We start from the raw sequence: 20,446 nt of genomic DNA on the forward strand, positions 1-20,446 counted from the left end.
CTAGGCAACTGGTCAACTTTTCCCTATCCTTAGATTTTATAAAACATCATATGTCCAAAAATATTTACATGTTACAGGTTCTATATGATAGTACAAAATTTTGTACTATCAGGAGATTTTATAATGTTTAACTAAAGTTATAAGTAAAATTTGTCTCAGGATTATTGAACTAACCTTCAAAAATGTTTCTTTGGCTTTCGTAAGTGGAAATTGTTTTTTTTTACAAACTTTAGTGTGTTGCTGACCCCTTTTCATTTCAGAAAAAATTTCGGCAGCGTCTAAAATGAATACATAAAAAAATTATTTTGTAGCTGTTAAAGGGCTTCTGTCACCCCACTAAAGTCATATTTTTTTTTTGGGCTAGTTAAATTCCTTATAGTGCGATATATGAAAATATAATGGCGTTACTTACTTTCCTTCAGCCGTTTCTTAGAAAAACAAAGTATGTAAATCAGGTCTCTACCAGCAAGTAGGGCGTCTACTTGATGGTAGCCGCCGAAAAAAAACGCACCCTCGTCGCCCACTCAGTGCGCCTGCGCCGATGACGTCTTCTCTTTCGGTGATGTCATCGGCGCAGGCGCACTGAGGGAGTTCTGAGGAGGCGAGTCTCCTCATCTCAGAGCGCCTGCGCCAAATGAACAGAGGTGCGCGCTTTTGAAAAAATGCTGACAGGGCCGGTGGAGGAGATTGCGGCTGGCCCTGTCAATCAACACGACGAGGGGGCGTTTTTTTTCCGGCGGCTACCAGCAAGTAGACACCCTACTTGCTGGTAGAGACCGGATTTACATATTATTCAACAAAAAAAAAAAAAAAAGGATTTAGTGGGGTAACAGAAGCCCTTTAAACAATATAATTCAATGTCTATGAAGAGGAGAAGAGCTTGTACTTTGTCCCATACACCTTTCCCAGAATTGTTTATGGAGCAGGCCTCACGTAGTGTCCCAAGGAAGAGCTAACCCATGCAAAGCTCACAAATAGTACAGATTGTTCCTCCCTATACTATAGGGAAGCACAGACAGCCAGTAAGTGATGACACTTCAGTAATAAAGGTATTTATTTCATTGGGTAAGATGCTCATTCTGATTGATCAACTAAAGTGATTGACTGTTTTCAGATATGAACTGTGACTGTGTCCGTAACATTGTATATTATGTATAGTTCAACATTAGAATATTCTGTAAAAGACCTTTGTCGATTGAATATATAGTCATTTGAGGCCATTGCCAATGGATGGGCCACTTTTCATTGAGATATTAATTACTAGTACATAGACAAATGTTTCAATTGCAATATTTAGTATTTATACAAAAACGTATAGTACTTTATATGATTGAAATACCTTTGCATTTTGACATTGCTGATGTACTTGGCAACTCAGTCAACAAACTTTTTACTTTAGCGTGAAACCCTTTCTCCGTTAAAATGCCTAAAGAGACAATGACAATCAATGAATCTAAACTAAGCATCTTAAATACATTTTTGTGTTATTCTTTGAATGACATGGAATTTATTTGATACAGCATGTTGGCATATGTTAAACATGCAAACCTTTAACACACAAAGCTAACAAATTCCAGATTAGAACACAACCCTGTGTTTTAAAAAAAAGAGCATTGAAGAAGCTTAAATAAGAAAATATATACTATATAAAAATTAAAGAATTAACAACATAGTGATAAGCCTAATGTGAATACAATGTCCATCTTTGCCTAATAAATAATAGAAGTTGACAGTAACACTTTGGAAGGTCAAATAAACGTTGCAGACACTACAGAATTATTATTTTTTATTAAATTAAACGATAAGATAAGTCAAATCAAGTGTAAAGGAATTTATAACACCTTATATGCGAATGAAGATTTTGCAGCATATCTACAACCTGTGTTTCGAAAATTTGCAAATCTAAAAATATATATCATATTTGAGAATAATTACCATCTTGCATATCCTTTCTTAATTGGTCATATTCTTCAACGGCCTTTATTTTTTCTGCCATATCTGAAAATAAAAATAATAATCACAGCAATATTTTAGTTTATTGTGAGATGTCAAGAGGAGCACTCATGTGAAACACTGGCTCCATATCACAAGTAAATGAGAATAACTACTATGATTATTGAACTAAAGTAGAGGTATTGAGCGGCTGACAGAGGAGGCTGGGGAACCAGCTAGCCTGCTAAATTAAAAAGCTACTTGCCATTCAAGATACTTGGGTGGTGGCGGGGGGATAACTGCTAGAGTACAGCACCAATAACAGTAAGTAATCTATTATTGAAATGCATTACTACCAAACTCGAACTAAGTTTATTGTTAATTTAAACGGTGTTTTCAAAATATCAGGGGGAGGGGGGAATGATCTCAGTAAATAATTAACATCATTTCTTTACACTGTCTAAGAAATAAGGAACAATGAATATACGGCCATAATGACAGTATATACAAAAGTTGAAATTATTAAAAAAACATTGTCGAAAATAATACAGATAAAAAATAAATATTAACCTTAAAATAAATATTACAATGTAACGGTGATGGTACTGTATATTACATATAACCTGCGTTAGTAGCAGACTGCTTGGTAAAACACTCCCTATGCAAATCAATAACTGCGGGTGCACGTGCCTGCTATAGAAAAAAGTAGGGTACTACTTTACCTGTCCTTTCAGCGTGAAGGAATTCTCAAGAACTCTACACTATCATTAACACACGCGGCGTCCCACGTGAAAGACAGGTCGTGACTTAACGTCCCACGTGATCAGAATACTGTAAGGTAAGCGGAGAGCGGATAAGGCTACTTTCACACTAGCGTTCGGCTAGCGTTCGATCGGATCCGTTCTGAACGGATCCGATCATAATAATGCAGACGGAGGCTCCGTTCAGAACGGATCCGTCTGCATTATTTTAGCAAAAAAAAGCTAAGTGTGAAAATAGCCTAGTACGGATCCGTCCAGACTTTCAATGTAAAGTCAATGGGGGACGGATCCGCTTGAAGATTGAGCCACATTGTGGCATCTTCAAACGGATCCGTCCCCATTGACTTACATTGGAAGTCTGGACGGATCCGCACGGATCCGCACGCCTCCGCACGGCCAGGCGGACACCCGAACGCTGCAAGCAGCGTTCAGCTGTCCGCCTGTCCGTGCGGAGCGGAGGCTGAACGCCACCAGACTGATGCAGTCTGAGCGGATCCGCATCCATTCAGACTGCATCAGGGCTGGACGGCTGCGTTCGGGTCCGCTCGTGAGCTCACGAACGGAAACCCGAACGCTAGTGTGAAAGTAGCCTTAGATAGCTCAGACTCTCAAAATACTAATGCTAGGAACGTATGCTGGCACCGTTCATATATAGATATTGCAACCAGAAACAAAATATAATCCTCAGTATTCTTCATGGGTTTTTAAAAAATGAAGTGCGCTCACTGTCCCGTACCATACACCTTTCATGGTGAACCACACATTCCTCAGTGGTTTGAAAGCGTGAGCGTCTGTGTCTCACAAAAATTGGCCAAAAGGCAAGCAGTGGTGTTTGTATGCCACAGTGAATTCACATAATATCCTGGACCTGGATCTCAAGGATATCAAACATTATTGGTCAAATTAATAGCACGGAGTACGGTAAATAAATAAATCATACTCATTAATCCAAATTGAAAAATAATGTGGGAGATAATGAATAGAAGACGACAAATATTTATTTACATTCCTCATGTCTACTTCATGTTTTTAACTTTTGGTAAATTACATTATATTTTTTGGGGACGTTAGAAGGCTTAGAAGTTTTGAAGCAAATCTTCTACTGTTTCAGAAAGTTTATGAAACCCACTTTTTAAGACCAAATACAGGTTTGAAGTCACTTTGTGGGTCTTACATAAGATCCGTTCTGAACGGATCCACTCATAATAATGCAGACTGAGGCTCCGTTCAGAACGGATCCGTCTGCATTATTTTTAGCATATAACAGCTAAGTGTGAAAATAGCCTCGTACGGATCCGTCCAGACTTTCAATGTAAAGTCAATGGGGGACGGATCCGCTTGAAGATTGAGCCACATTGTGGCATCTTCAAACGGATCCGTCCCCATTGACTTACATTGTAAGTCTGGACGGATCCGCACGCCTCCGCACGGCCAGGCGGACACCCGAACGCTGCAAGCAGCGTTCAGCTGTCCGCCTGTCCGTGCGGAGGCGAGCGGAGCGGATGCTGAACGCCGCCAGACTGATGCAGTCTGAGCGGATCCGCTCCATTCAGACTGCATCAGGGCTGGATGGCTGCATTCGGGTCCGCTCGTGAGCCCCTTCAAACGGAGCTCACGAGCCGACCAGCGAACGCTAGTGTGAAAGTAGCCTAAAGAAAATACCAAATTTATGGAAAAAAGAGGTACAATTTCTAAATGTCACTTTTAGAACAAATTTATTTTAAAAACTTTTTCCAGTTACAAAGCAAGGGTTAACAAGCAAAACAAACTCAATATTTAGGGCCCTGTTTCTGTAGTTTACAGAAACACACTATATGTGGTCATAAACTGCTGTACGGGCACACGGCAGGGCGCATAAGGAAAGGAATGCCATACGGTTTTTGGAAGGCAGATTTTGTTGGACTGTTTTTTTGGGACACCATGATCGATTTGAAGCCCACCTGATGCACCACTAGAGTAGAAACTCCATGAAAGTGACCACATCTAAGAAACAACACCCCTCAAGGTATTCTAATTTGTTTAACCCTTTAGGAGTTCCACATGAGTTGTTGGCAGATGAAATTTAAGTATTTCAATGTTTTGACTAATTTTCCATTTTAATCCATTTTCCCCAGTAACAAAAAAAGGGTTAACAGCCAAACAAAACTAAATATTTATGGCCTTGATTCTGTCGTTTACAGAAACACACCATATGCGGTCGTAAACAGCTGTACGGGCACACGGCAGGGTGCAGAAGGAAAGGAATGCCATACGGTTTTTGGAATGCAGATTTTGCTGGACTGTTTTTTTTTTTTTTACCCATTTGAAGCCAAACTGATGCACCCCTAGAGTAGAAACTCCAAAATAGCGGCCCCATTTTAGAAACTACGGGATAGGGTGACAGTATTTTTGGTACATATGATTTTTGGTTGCTCTATATTACACTTTTTGTGAGGCAAGATAACAATAAATAGCTGTTGGCACAATTTATATTTTTTGTTATTTACAACATTCATCTGACAGGTTAGGTCATGTGATTATATATATATATATATATATATATATATATATATATATATATATATGTGTGTGTATGGAGCCGGTCGAGACGGACGCTGCGATACCTAATATGTATACTTTTTTTTTTATTTATACAAGTTTACCTAATGATTTCATTTTTGAAGAAAAAAAAAAAAATCATGTTTTAGTGTTTGCATAGTCTGAGAGCCATATTTTTTTCAATTTTGGGGCGATTACCTTGGGTAGGGTATGATTTTTGAGGGGTGAGATGACGGTTTTATTGGCACTATTTTGGGGTGCGTGTGACTTTTTGATCGCTCGCTATTACACTTTTTGTGAAGTAAGGTGACAGAAAATGGTTTATTTGGCACAGTTTTTATTTTAAATTTATTACGGTCTTTATCTGAGGGGTTAGGTCATGTGATATTTTTATGGAGCCGGTCGAGACGGACGCTGCGATACCTAATATGTATACCTTTTTTTTTTATTTATAGAAGTTTACCCAATGATTTCATTTTTGAAGCAAAAAAAATCGTGTTTTAGTGTTTGCATAGTCTGAGAGCCATATTTTTTTCAATTTTGGGGCGATTACCTTGGCCAGGGTATGATTTTTGAGGGGTGAGATGACGGTTTTATTGGCACTATTTTGGGGTGCGTGTGACTTTTTGATCGCTCGCTATTACACTTTTTGTGAAGTAAGGTGACAGAAAATGGTTTATTTGGCACAGTTTTTATTTTAAATTTATTACGGTCTTGATCTGAGGGGTTAGGTCATGTGATATTTTTATGGAGCCGGTCGAGACGGACGCTGCGATACCTAATATGTATACCTTTTTTTTTTATTTATACAAGTTTACCCAATGATTTCATTTTTGAAGCAAAAAAAAATCGTGTTTTAGTGTTTGATTAGTCTGAGAGCCATAGTTTTTTCAGTTTTGGGGCGATTACCTTGGCCAGGGTATGATTTTTGAGGGGTGAGATGACGGTTTTATTGGCACTATTTTGGGGTGCGTGTGACTTTTTGATCGCTCGCTATTACACTTTTTGTGAAGTAAGGTGACAGAAAATGGTTTATTTGGCACAGTTTTTATTTTAAATTTATTACGGTCTTGATCTGAGGGGTTAGGTCATGTGATATTTTTATGGAGCCGGTCGAGACGGACGCTGCGATACCTAATATGTATACTTTTTTTTTATTTATACAAGTTTACCCAATGATTTCATTTTTGAAGAAAAAAAAAAAATCATGTTTTAGTGTTTGCATAGTCTGAGAGCCATATTTTTTTCAATTTTGGGGCGATTACCTTGGGTAGGGTATGATTTTTGAGGGGTGAGATGACGGTTTTATTGGCAATATTTTGGGGTGCGTGTGACTTTTTGATCGCTCGCTATTACACTTTTTGTGAAGTAAGGTGACAGAAAATGGTTTATTTGGCACAGTTTTTATTTTAAATTTATTACGGTCTTGATCTGAGGGGTTAGGTCATGTGATATTTTTATGGAGCCGGTCGAGACGGACGCTGCGATACCTAATATGTATACCTTTTTTTTTATTTATTTAAGTTTTACACAATAACAGATAGGTGTTTTGGTTTTTTTTTTACTTTTTTGCTTCTGACCCAGACCCACTTGGTTCTTTAAGATCCAGTGGGTCTGATGCCTCCTCTGCAATACACTATATAGTGAACTGCTGAGCGTTTTTACTTGAACTTAGCCTGCTCAGGCTTCACTATACCATCGCAAGCTGGATGCCTGCTCAGGCGTCCAGTTGCCATGGTAACCACGGGACGCTGAATATGCAGGGCAGCACAGCAGACTGGTGGGAGAGAGAAGCAGGGGACCGCAGCATCTGAGAGGTGAGGGGAAAGCCGGAGGTCCGCACTATCTATTAGGGGGGAGCTGGAAGCCGGGGGTCCGCACTATCTATTAGGGGGGAGCTGGAAGCCGGGGGTCCGCACTATCTATTAGGGGGGAGCTGGAAGCCGGGGGTCCGCACTATCTATTAGGGGGGAGCTGGAAGCCGGGGGTCCGCACTATCTATTAGGGGGGAGCTGGAAGCCGGGGGTCCGCACTATCTATTAGGGGGGAGCTGGAAGCCGGGGGACCGCACTATCTATTAGGGGGGAGCTGGAAGCCGGGGGTCCGCACTATCTATTAGGGGGGAGCTGGAAGCCGGGGGACCGCACTATCTATTAGGGGGGAGCTGGAAGCCGGGGGACCGCACTATCTATTAGGGGGGAGCTGGAAGCCGGGGGTCCGCACTATCTATTAGGGGGGAGCTGGAAGCCGGGGGACCGCACTATCTATTAGGGGGGAGCTGGAAGCCGGGGGTCCGCACTATCTATTAGGGGGGAGCTGGAAGCCGGGGGTCCGCACTATCTATTAGGGGGGAGCTGGAAGCCGGGGGACCGCACTATCTATTAGGGGGGAGCTGGAAGCCGGGGGACCGCACTATCTATTAGGGGGGAGCTGGAAGCCGGGGGTCCGCACTATCTATTAGGGGGGAGCTGGAAGCCGGGGGACCGCACTATCTATTAGGGGGGAGCTGGAAGCCGGGGGACCGCACTATCTATTAGGGGGGAGCTGGAAGCCGGGGGTCCGCACTATCTATTAGGGGGGAGCTGGAAGCCGGGGGACCGCACTATCTATTAGGGGGGAGCTGGAAGCCGGGGGTCCGCACTATCTATTAGGGGGGAGCTGGAAGCCGGGGGACCGCACTATCTATTATGGGGGAGCTGGAAGCCGGGGGTCCGCACTATCTATTAGGGGGGAGCTGGAAGCCGGGGGACCGCACTATCTATTAGGGGGGAGCTGGAAGCCGGGGGTCCGCACTATCTATTAGGGGGGAGGTGGAAGCCGGGGGTCCGCAACATCTATTAGGGGGGAGGTGGAAGCCGGGGGTCCGCAACATCTATTAGGGGGGAGGTGGAAGCCGGGGGTCCGCAACATCTATTAGGGGGGAGGTGGAAGCCGGGGGTCCGCACTATCTATTAGGGGGGAGGTGGAAGCCGGGGGTCCGCACTATCTATTAGGGGGGAGGTGGAAGCCGGGGGTCCGCACTATCTATTAGGGGGGAGGTGGAAGCCGGGGGTCCGCACTATCTATTAGGGGGGAGGTGGAAGCCGGGGGTCCGCACTATCTATTAGGGGGGAGGTGGAAGCCGGGGGTCCGCACTATCTATTAGGGGGGAGGTGGAAGCCGGGGGTCCGCACTATCTATTAGGGGGGAGGTGGAAGCCGGGGGTCCGCACTATCTATTAGGGGGGAGGGGGAAGCCGGGGGTCCGCAACATCTAATGGGGGGAGGGGGAAGCCGGGGACCGCAACATCTATTAGCCGCTGACCGCATATGTCATGAGGGGGAAGCCGGTGACCGCAACATCTAATGGGGGGAGGGGGAAGCCGGGGGACCGCAACATCTAATGGGGGGAGGGGGAAGCCGGGGACCGCAACATCTATTAGCCGCTGACCGCATATGTCATGAGGGGGAAGCCGGTGACCGCAGCCTCTATGAGGGGGGAGGGGGGAGCCGCTGACCGCATATGTGATGAGGGGGAAGCCACTGACCGCAACATCTAATGGGGGGAGGGGGAGAGAGAGACCGGGACTTAAGCGTATGTAAGGGAGGGAGGGGGGGGGGGGGAATAAGCCGGGGAAGGCAGCATTTATGGGAGGGGGGGGCTGGGCATCGCGGCATCTGAACAATGGGTTTTCGGGGGATCGTGGCATGTGTGCAGGGGATACATAAGTAGAGGATGCCGCTCAGCCATCTTGAGGGGGAGAGGGGGGGGGTGGGGTGGGCGCCACATTAACAATGTTTAGTAAGGGGTTGACCTCAAGCAGGGTGGTGAGGGGGTAAATGCAAGTTTCTTACTGTGGGAGGCTGCTGGCTGTGTGAACCGCGGCTCTTCTGCTTGCTGGGGACAGACGGGTTATCTGCTGGGCTGCCTGAATAACACTGATGGCCGGCAGCTCATGTTACATTGACTGCCACACTGGGTGCACGCCTACTGCCTGCCACTAGCCAATCAGCAGCAGGATCTTTGAACACTACTTATGCTGATTGGACAGTGTGCCTGAATGTTAAAATGGGGGGCGTGGCATCGACGAGAGCACAAACTGTAGTGATAGGGGTGGGGCCAGAGCCTGTGAGCCGACACCTGATGGATGAGGCTGTTTTGGCTGAGGGAGTTTTGGGTGAGGGAGTTTGGGCTGAAGTCTGAGGGAGGAGGGAGTTAAGGAGGAGGGAGTTTGTGCTGAAGTCTGAGGGAGTTAAGGAGGAGGGAGTTTGTGCTGAAGTCTGAGGGAGTTAGCCCTGACGTCTGAAGGAGGAGGGAGTGTGGCATGAGGGAGATGTGAGTTAGGGCTGACGTCTGAGGGAGGAGGGAGTATGGTGAGAGGGAGTTTGGGCTGACGCATGATGGAGGAGGGAGTTTGGGCTGACGCATGATGGAGGAGGGAGTTTGGGCTGACGCATGATGGAGGAGGGAGTTTGGGCTGACGCATGATGGAGGAGGGAGTTTGGGCTGACGCATGATGGAGGAGGGAGTTTGGGCTGACGCATGATGGAGGAGGGAGTTTGGGCTGACGCATGATGGAGGAGGGAGTTTGGGCTGACGCATGATGGAGGAGGGAGTTTGGGCTGACGCATGATGGAGGAGGGAGTTTGGGCTGACGCATGATGGAGGAGGGAGTTTGGGCTGACGCATGATGGAGGAGGGAGTTTGGGCTGACGCCTGAGGGAGGAGGGAGTATGGGCTGACGGAGTAAGGAGTTTGGGTTGACGCCTGAGGGAGGAGGGAGTTTGGGCTGAGGGAGGTAGAAGTTTGGGCTGATGTCTGAGGGAGGAGGGAGTTTGGGATGAGGGAGGAAGGAGTATAGCCTGAGGGAGGAGGGAGTTTAGTCTGAGGGAGGAGGACTGATGGAGTTTTGCCTGACGGAGGATGGAGTTTTGCCTGACGGAGGAGGGAGTTGTGGATGATGTCTGAGGTAGGAGGGAGTTTTGCCTGACAGAGGATGGAGTTTCGACTGACGGAGGATGGAGTTGTGGATGATGTCTGACGATGTCCTAATATGTATGCCGTAAATATAACTAGTCTCACATCTGCGGCATGGATTCTTACAGGATGTCCTGGAATTCTCAGGATCCAGAATGCCCTCAAGTTCCATTAAGTATAATGGGGTCTGCAGAGAATCGGCCAGACAGAAACTGCTGCACACTGCGATTTCTGTCCGGCTGATGCCTGCCATTCTCTGCCGGATCAGGCAACGGATTGCCGTGCTGCAGAAATGAAACTAGCCTTAGTACAATATAGATTCAGTTATACCATGTGGAACTGTAATAGATACAGAATATTAAATCTATTAAGATAAACCCCACTCCTAGCATGTTCGAACTATTATGAGGCATCAGTGGACATTATATGGAGAGGGGAATAAGAGGAGAGAACTGCAACTTCTAGCATGTTCAGATGTTCAGACTGTAATTATGTGGCATCAGTGGACATTATAGGGAGAATGGTATGAGAGGACAACTACAACTCCTAGTATTAGACAACGTATAGAAGGAAACCACTAATCTTATACACACACATAGCAAAGGAGCTCTGTCCACATCAAGACATCTCATAGGTCCTTACAGGTCCTTCATCACCTCTCTGCACTGCTGAGCTCTGTGTCAATGGGTAAGTAGGGTGAAATTAAATTGGAATAAGCAAGTTGAAAAGGCTGGGAGGCAGATGACAGATCTCAGGGGAGTGGGAGAGAGTGGATGTGGGACCAAGGACAGGGACTCCTATAGCAGTGCAGGCAGACCGATCTGCCTGTATTTTTAGTGTGGTTAAAAAAGGGTTTTCTGATTTCCTCTGGTTAGACCTTTCCTCTGGTTAGGTCATCAGTATCTGATCAGTCGGGGTCCAACACCTAGGACCATTCGTTTGCGAAGGCACCAGTGCTCCTGTAAGCGCCACGGCGTTCTCCGTGCTCACCAGAGCAGTACTTGTATAGTGGCTGTGCTTGGTATCACAGATCAGCCCCATTCACTTCTATGGGTCTGAGCTGTGCCTAGACCATGTGACCGATGAACGTGTCCTGGCCTAGGGAAAGCAGTGAGCGCCACTGCCTTCTTGAACAGCTACCATATTTTTCGCCCCATAAGACGCTGTTTATTTCCCCCAAAGTGGGGAGAAAATGCCCCTGCGTCTTATGGGACAAATACTAATGAAGCACTTCCATTTTGGAAGCGCTCCATTAATACTGGAGGACCCGGAAGCGTGAAGGATCTGTACTCACCACTTCCTGGTCCTCCGCTCGGCTGTCTGCTGTGCAGAGCTGTGCACCATGTGACCTCACAGTGCGCAGCCTTCACAGCTGACAGCTGAGAACCAGGAAGAAGAGAGAGAGCGCTGGTGGTGAGGAGCAGCGGCGTCCAGGAGCAGGAGAGGTAAGTATTTTTATTTTATTTTATTTGCGCTGATGGCTGACAATGGGGGGCTGATGGATGGGGCTGATGGGTGACATGGGAGGCTGATGGGGGGCATGATGGCTGACATGGGGGGCTAATGGCTGAAATGGGGGCATGATGGCTGACATGGGGGGCTTATGGCTGACATGGGGGGCTGATCTGAGGCATTGGCAGTCTGATCTGAGGTCTGATTAACCACCTCAGCCCCCCTAGCTTAAACACCCTTAATGACCAAATTTCGATTAATTTTTCTGTTATTAATTGAAATTTAACGAAATGTTTGCAAAAAAATGACATTTTTCACTTTCAGTTGTAATTTTTTTTTCAAAAAACAACATCTATATATACATTTTTCGCTAAATTTATTGTTCTACATGTGTTTGATTAATAAAAATGTTTGGGTAAAAAAAATGGTTTGGGTAAAAGTTATAGCGTTTACAAACTATGGTACAAAAATGTGAATTTCCGCTTTTTGAAGCAGCTCTGACTTTCTGAGCACCTGTCATGTTTTCTGAGGTTCTACAATGCCCAGACAGTAGAAAAACCCCACAAATAACCCCATTTCAGAAAGTAGACACCCTAAGGTATTCGCTGATGGGCATAGTGAGTTCATAGAACTTTTTATTTTTTGTCGCAAGTTGGATTCGTCAGATGAGGGTTCCCATTCCTCATCCGACTGGGTCAGAAGCCTGTAGGCCTCTTCAGAGGAATACCCCCTGTTAGACATGTGGGCAACTAAATTTAGGGGGTATTCCCTGAGACTACCCAAGAAAAAAAGCAAGCCTGTGTTACAAATGGGAGGCTAGCGAAGTACCGGAGGCCGCTGCGATTGATAAAAAATATCAAAACTGATTTTTTTTTATCGCCGCAGCGCTTGTAAAGTAATTGTGTAGTGATCAAAAAATATATAATTTTTTGTCACTGCGGCGGGGCGGGCGCGGGTGAACGTACGTGTGGGCGACCGATCAGGCCTGATCGGGCAAACACTGCGTTTTGGGTGGAGGGCGAACTAAGGTGACACTAGTACTATTATAGATCTGACTGTGATCAGTTTTGATCACTTACAGATACTATAAAAGTACAAATGCTAATCAGCGAATCAGTGACTGCGGTGCGGTGGGCTGGGCGCTAACTGATCGCTAAACTACCTAACCAAGGGGCCTAAACTATCCCTAAAACCTAACAGTCAATACCAGTGAAAAAAAAAAGTGACAGTTTACACTGATCACTTTTTTCCCTTTCACTAGGTGATTGACAGGGCGATCAAGGGGTTAATTGGGGTGCAGGGGGTGATCTGGGGGCTAAGTGTGGTGTTTGGTGTACTCACTGTGATGCCTGCTCCTCTGCTGAGACCAACCGACCAAAAGAATCAGCAGAGGAGCAGGGAAGCCATTTAACACCTTATATTTATAAATATAAAGTGTTAAATGGCCTGTGATTCGTTTTTTTAAAAATCTTCAGCCTGCCAGCGATGATCATTGGCTGGCAGGCTGATGATGTAACCCCCCTCTAACTTTTGCCGGCCCGCGATGCGCATGCGCGGGCCGGCTGTGAGCGTCATCTCGCGAGATGATGCGTATATGCATGACTCTGCCTCAGACTGCCGCCTCCGGACCGCGATCCTTCGTTAGGCGGTCCGGAGGCAGTTAACATTGGGGGTCTGATTAGGGCTGTGAACTGAGGTCTGATTAACATTGGGGGTCTGATTGCTGGTCTGACCTGAGGTGTAATGGAAAATATTTTTTTCTTATTATCCTCCTCTAAAACCTAGGTGTGTCTTATGGGCCGGTAATAGGGTAATTGGCAGGGGTCCTGGGTGTCGGATCCCCACCGATCAGATACTGATGAGCTATCCAGAGGATAGGTTATCATTTTTAAAATCTCAGAAAACCCCTTTAACCCCACCCCTTTCCTGAACTTCCTATTCAGTGTGTTTGAGTGACGTCATGCTCACCTAGCTGTTCTGTAGCCGAAGATGGAGAAGAGAGGGAGAAAGAAAAAGGTCTTTGCCTACAATATTTCTCCTAAAGTAATTATGGCAGCAGTTTGTGGAACACTCTGCAGACATACTGTAGCTTTGTGTGCATTATGGATTAAATGTATTTGTGTGATTTATGTTTTTTTCGGGGTTTAGTTCCCCTTTAATTTATAGGGATGTAAATAAGATTTTTAAGAAGACATTTTTCAGATTTCTACCCACATTTTAAAAGCTGTGGAAAAGTCAAAATGTAAGATGAAAAGCAGCACTTTTTTCTATTCACCTTCACGAAAATGATGACAGAAACTAGATAGCAAAAGAAAATACATTTACAATGTAATTCTGCTTTTTAGCTGAGTCTGGGAATGAAATTACAGATAAAGGAAGACACTGCTTTTGCTGATGTAGCAGACGGTGCACCATATGAGATAACCTGAACCCGTTCCTGCTGGTGACTACTGCCCATCTCTTTGCTCATGTGAAAAATGGATCCTGATGGAACAGTTGAGTATTTTGTCATTGGTCTTTTTTTTTTTCATATAGTGCATGTAAAATCACAAGGAAACAGGGGCGTAACTATAACTCATAGGGCCCCATAGCAAAGTGAGATGGGGTCCCCACCTTCTAGTGTAAGAAAATTAAAACAGCAGCATAAGCAGCAATAATTAATGGTATGTGTAATAGCACAATATATCAGAAAATCCACATTATAGCAAGAAGCCGCCATATTGTTATTCCCCACAAAAAATACAATTTTCTTGCCATTTTCTTGGCCCCAACCTCTGGGACCTAGAGTAAATGCTGTAGTTACACCCATGCATGGAAAGTTACCAAAAATGAAATGATCAGCACCACACAGTGTAATGCAAAGATATGGAAGTAGCAAAGCTCAAGGTGATGTCAGGAACAACTCCTTTAAAGGGAGTCTGTCACCACATTTGAGCATATTAGACTGATCAAATAGCGTTATATGTGCCACAGAGAACTTAAAAACGGTACCTTTGTTGTATCTAATGGAGTTTTCTTTCAGCCAAAAATGAACTTTTAAGATTCTGTAAATGCGCCCTCTCAAGTGCCCAGGGCGGCGTCTCAATCGTCCGAGCTCCAGGCAGCACCTCCTCAGCGGCTCGTAACCCCGCCCTCCATGTGCCTCTGCCCGCCCGTTTACTCTCCTCCTCTCTCCTTTTCCACTGTGCCCGCTACGAATTTGACCGCGCAGCCGCAGTGGAAAAGGAGAGGAGAGTAAACGGGCGGGCAGAGGCACACGGAGGGCGGGGTTACGAGCCGTTGAGGAGGTGCTGCCTGGGGCTCGGACGATTGAGACGCCGCCCTGGGCACTTGAGAGGGCGCATTTACAGAATCTTAAAAGTTCATTTTTGGCTGAAAGAAAACTCCATTAGATACAACAAAGGTACCGTTTTTAAGTTCTCGGTGGCACATATAACGCTATTTGATCAGTCTAATATGTTCAAAAGTGGTGACAGACTCCCTTTAATTGTACTAGTGAGAGACACAACAGAAACTGTTTAGTGCTGTATTTTAGAGAACTGTGCAATCAGAAGGGAGTCTGTCACCAACGACCACATAGGTGGTGTTCACCTGATTAAAGCGCTGTTTTTCTTTTGCTGATCTGAGGCTCCGTTTCTGAGTTATGAATTTTTTTAAAAAAGTCAATGCGTGAAAATAACTGACCACATTGGATACAGATCTCACTTTTGTCAGTTATTTTGATCCACTGCTTGAGATCCAGTAGGAAAACACAAAAATACAAGACTGTTAGGTGAACATATTGTAACTTGAAACTTTCTGCTATGGAAAAGGAAGGAATAAAATAAAAAAACTGTAAATACTCACCTAGTTCCTCTGATGATCACAGCTCACCCTACGCTCCCCAGCAGCAGGATACTGATAGTGCTGTTTGCTGTGGAGCGCTGGCAGCTGAGTTGAATGGTGAAGTGGAGAGCGTTATGGCTCTCTGGTTCACCATTACAGGCAACTGTCTCTGTGCACTATGGATGCAGAGATAGCCGAGAGATACCTTAGCAGTTCCGAGACCGCAGGAGAACCATTGAAATCCAATACTGTCCCTCCGGGAGGTACGTTTTTCTCTCCTGAGGGCCCATTCTGTAGCTTGCTGTTCACACAACAGTAGACCCCAGGCAGCAGTAAGAAGCTGCACGATAAGTGGTAAGGGGCACCGGCAACATCAAGAAGGTGGGGCACTGAAGCATGCCGCTATACCTAGATGTCATCTCAGCCAGCCTATGTGTCTATATAATGATCTGGGTAATTTGTAAATAAATACTTTTATTATATGGACCATGCTGCATGCTTCCTGTCTGTACGCGGGACAGCGAGTATACTGTGTGGTGCGACCCTTATGCGGGGGTGGTATTGCTGAGGGCCCACCAGGGGATTCAAGCGCTCCCCAGTAAGTCAGTCTGAGCCTGACTGCAGACATTGTTAAAACAATTCTGTATGTTATTTTCTAATATAAAAGTTGTTATTTAAATAAATCTGTCTATTCAATAATAAAATTATGTAATTAGAACAGAGGAAGCGAGTGCTGAACCTGACGTGTCCCTCAGCACGAAAGGTCAAGTCTATGAAGCAGCAGTCTGTCCTATTTTAGTAACGGCTGTGACCGCTGATCCCAGTGCTATTCTTGCAATGTACATTTGATCCATGTTTGAGGGTGATCCCAGAGCCTTGGCCTTAGGATGGCAGTCAGATCTTTACAAATCTTTGGTAGCCATAACCAGCGATATACAGTCAAAGACAGATCTGTGTCATCAGTGCTTGTTCAGCAGTAGAGTTGACTGCAAGAGCTTTCCTACAAATGAACAGGATTTTGAGCCACTGTGCATGTTTACTGGCAAAAGGTTCAGAGCATTGACATTTAGCACAGAAAACCTTCCCAGGCTCAGTGCTCAGTCAGCAGATTAGGTTCCTTCTCCTTGCATGAGTGGGTGGGAGTCCTTGGAAAGGTCAGAGTCTATGTAGACGGGGCAAGCTCCACAGCTGCTTGGTCCCAGGAAACTATCAGCATGCACCTTATGCAGCTGTAAAACATGCTCAGAGATCTCCTAACACAGGGATCTGCAACCCCTCGGATTTGGTGAAACTACAAATCCCACCATGCACACATGCTCAGCAGTGATGAGCGGCAGGGGCAATATTCGAATTTGTGATATTTCGTGAATATTAGGGCAAATATTTGTCATAAATTTGTGAATTCGCCATTTTCTTGATTGCGAAAATCTGCAATGTAGTATGCGCATATTTTGCTCGCAATACAGGTGTGGGTCACTTTTGCTACATTTTTCAAGCTGCTAGAAGTTTCCTGAGACTAGAGAAAATGGTTGGCACGGCAGAACATTACAATAGCTTTGCAGATAGAGTGCTCCAATATATTCGCAAATCGGCAATTAATGATGCGCATATTTTGGCACAATACGTGCAACTTCACATTTTAGCAGGTCTGACTACATATTACTGATTGGTGCACTATGTATTGATGTGATATCACAGCACTATGTCTGTAGCATATATGTATGGACAGCAGAACTTATCAGCTACACTATATCACTATCTAACCTACACTATCTACCACTAACTGTCTGTATTATACACTGAACAAAAATATAAACGCAACACTTTTGGTTTTGCTCCCATTTTGCATGAGCTGAACTCAAAGATCTGAAACTTTTTCTACATACACAAAAGACCCATTACTCTCCAATATTGTTCACAAATCTGTCTAAATCTGTTTTAGGCTACTTTCCCACTCACGTTTGGTGCGGATCCATCATGGATATGCACAGACAGATCCGTTTAGATAATACAACCGTCTGCATCCTTTCAGAACAGATCCCCTTGTATTATCTTTAACATAGGCAAGACGGATCCGTCTTGAAAACCATTGAAAGTCAATGGAGGACGGATCCGTTTTCTATTGTGCCAGATTGTGTCATAGAAAACAGACCTGTCCCCATTGACTTACATTGTGTGTCAGAACAGATCCGTTTGGCTCAGTTTCGTCAGACGCCTCCAGAGCGGAATGGAGACTGATCGGAGGCAAACTGATGCATTCTGAGCGGATCCTTTTCCATTCAGAATGCATTAGGGCAAAACTGATCCGTTTTGGACCGCTTGTGAGATCCCTGAACGGATCTCACAAACGGAAAGCCAAAATGCCAGTGTGAAAGTAGCCTTACTAAGCACTTCTCCTTTGCCGAGATAATCCATCCCACCTCACAGGTGTGGCATATCAAGGGGCTGATTAGACAGCATGAATATTGCACAGGTGTGCCTTAGACTGCCCACAATAAAAGGCCACTCTCTAATGTGCAGTTTGATCACACAGCAAAATTCCACAGATGTTGCAACGTTTGGGGGAGCGTGCAATTAGCATGCTGACTGCAGGAATGTCTACCAGAGCTGTTGCCCGTGCAAGGAATGTTCACTTCTCTACCATAAGCCGTCTCCAAAGGTGTTTCAGAGAATTTGGCAGTACATCCAACTGGCCTCACAACATAACATACGCCTGCCTGCCCATACCATAACCCCACCGCCACCATGGGCCACTCGATCCACAACATTGACATCAGCAAACCGCTCACCCACAGACCCTGACGGAATTTAGAGCCCATAACGCGATTCTTCGATAACCCGAACCCGAACTTTAGATGCCGAACTAAAACACAAGTTCGCTCAACACTAGAGGTGAACATGCTGGATATGGAGATCTTGGGCTGGTGTGGTTGCACGTGGTCTGCGGTTGTGAGGCCAGTTGGATGTACTGCCAAATTCTCTGAAAAGCCTTTGGAGATGGCTTATGGTAGAGAAATAAACATTTATTGCACAGGCAACAGCTCTGGGAGACATTCCTGCAGTCAGCATGCTAATTGCAAGCTCCCTCAAATGTTGCAACATCTGTGCCATTTTGCTGTGTGATCAAACTGCACATTTCAGAGTGGTCTTTTATTGTGGGCAGTCTAAGGCACACCTGTGCAATATTCATTCTGTCTAATCAGCACACCTGTGAGGTGGGATGGATTATCTCGGCAAAGGAGAAGTGCTCACTAACACAGATTTAGACAGATTTGTGACCAATATTTGAGAGCAATGGGTATTTTGTGTATGTAGAAAATGTTTCAGATCTTTGAGTTCAGCTCATGCAAAATGGGAGCAAAACCGAAAGTGTTGTTTATTTTATTGTTCAGTGTATATATGAGCTAATTATCTAATGTAATTGAATAAGGATCCAGATGACTCAGCAAAGCACAGAGCACAGCAATGACACTGCTCTCTCTCAGAACTGCAAAATACTGCAGAAAATGGCTGCTGGGGCGGTTCTTATATAGTAAGGGGTAGGCAACTTTCCTACTGGTTGCTAGGGATGTTGTTAAGCTCAGACAGACATTGCAGCCTTCTCATTGGCCCACAAGCAAGAAGCAGGGAGGGATCATGGGTTCAGATGAAAATAATCTAGAATATTCGCAAATAAGAATATATAAAGCACTATAGTCTAAATCTTCGTGAATTCTCGAAGTGGCCATATTCACGATTAATATTCGCGATTCGAATATTCGCGCCCAACACTAATGCTCAGCATGCAGGGAGATTCAGTTTTGCAACTGCTGGCGTGCCAGAGGTTTCTGATACAAGATAATACTATGCATGCCATAAGTAAGCTAGCTAGAAGATACCTTGTAAAAGATGTACAGTTACAAGAAAAAGTATGTGAACCCTTTGGAATGATATAGATTTCTGCACAAATTGGTCATAAAATGTGATCTGATCTTCATCTAAGTCACAACAATAGACAATCACAGTCTGCTTAAACTAATAACACACAGAATTAAATGTTACCATGTTTTTATTGAACACACCATGTAAACATTCACACTGCAGGTGGAAAAAGTATGTGAACCCTTGGATTTAATATCTGGTTGAACCTCCTTTGGCAGCAATAACTTCAACCAAACGTTTCCTGTAGTTGCAGATCAGACGGGCACAACGGTCAGGAGTAATTCTTGACCATTCCTCTTTACAGAACTGTTTCAGTTCAGCAATATTCTTGGGATGTCTGGTGTGAGTCGCTTTCTTGAGGTCATGCCACAGCATCTCAATCGGGTTGAGGTCAGGACTCTGACTGGGCCACTCCAGAAGGGGTATTTTCTTCTGTTTTTAAGTCATTCTGTTGTTGATTTACTTCTATGCTTTGGGTCGTTGTCCTGTTGCAACACCCATCTTCTGTTAAGCTTCAGCTGGTGGACAGATGGCCTTAAGTTCTCCTGCAATATGTCTTGATAAACTTGGGAATTCATTTTAGCTTTGATGATAACAATCCGTCCAGGCCCTGACGTAGCAAAGCAGCCCCAAACGATGATGCCCCCACCACCATACTTCACGGTTGGGATGAAGTTTTGATTTTGGTGTGCTGTGCTTCTTTTTCTCCACACATAGTGTTGTGTGTTTCTTCCAAACAACTCAACTTTGGTTTCATCTGTCCACAGAATATTTTGCCAGTACTGCTGTGGAACATCCAGGTGCTCTTGTGCAAATTGTAAATGTGCAGCAATGTTTTTTTACCGACAGCAGTGGCTTCCTCTGTAGTATCCTACCATGAAATCCATTCTTGTTTAGTGATTTACATATCGCAGATTCGCTAACAGGGATGTTAGCATATGCCAGAGACTTTTGTAAGTCTTTAGCTGACACTCTAGGATTCTTCTTCACCTCATTGAGCAGTCTGCGCTGTGCTCTTACAGTCATCTTTACAGGACGGCCACTCCTAGGGAGAGTAGCAG

General features: G+C 44.8%; 1 long non-coding RNA gene across 1 annotated transcript; it reads right to left on the bottom strand.

Moving 5' to 3' along the window:
* Nucleotides 1-8: 8 nt before the first annotated feature.
* LOC122930442 lies at nt 9-9,132 on the bottom strand. Its single transcript, XR_006388130.1, has 4 exons — nt 9,065-9,132; nt 1,936-1,998; nt 1,340-1,426; nt 9-278 (listed from the first exon to the last, which is right to left on the bottom strand). It is a non-coding gene; the product is annotated as an uncharacterized LOC122930442 (long non-coding RNA).
* Nucleotides 9,133-20,446: the final 11,314 nt, after the last annotated feature.

The sequence above is a fragment of the Bufo gargarizans genome, chromosome 3 (genome assembly GCF_014858855.1).
Source record: "Bufo gargarizans isolate SCDJY-AF-19 chromosome 3, ASM1485885v1, whole genome shotgun sequence".
NCBI lineage: Eukaryota > Metazoa > Chordata > Amphibia > Anura > Bufonidae > Bufo > Bufo gargarizans.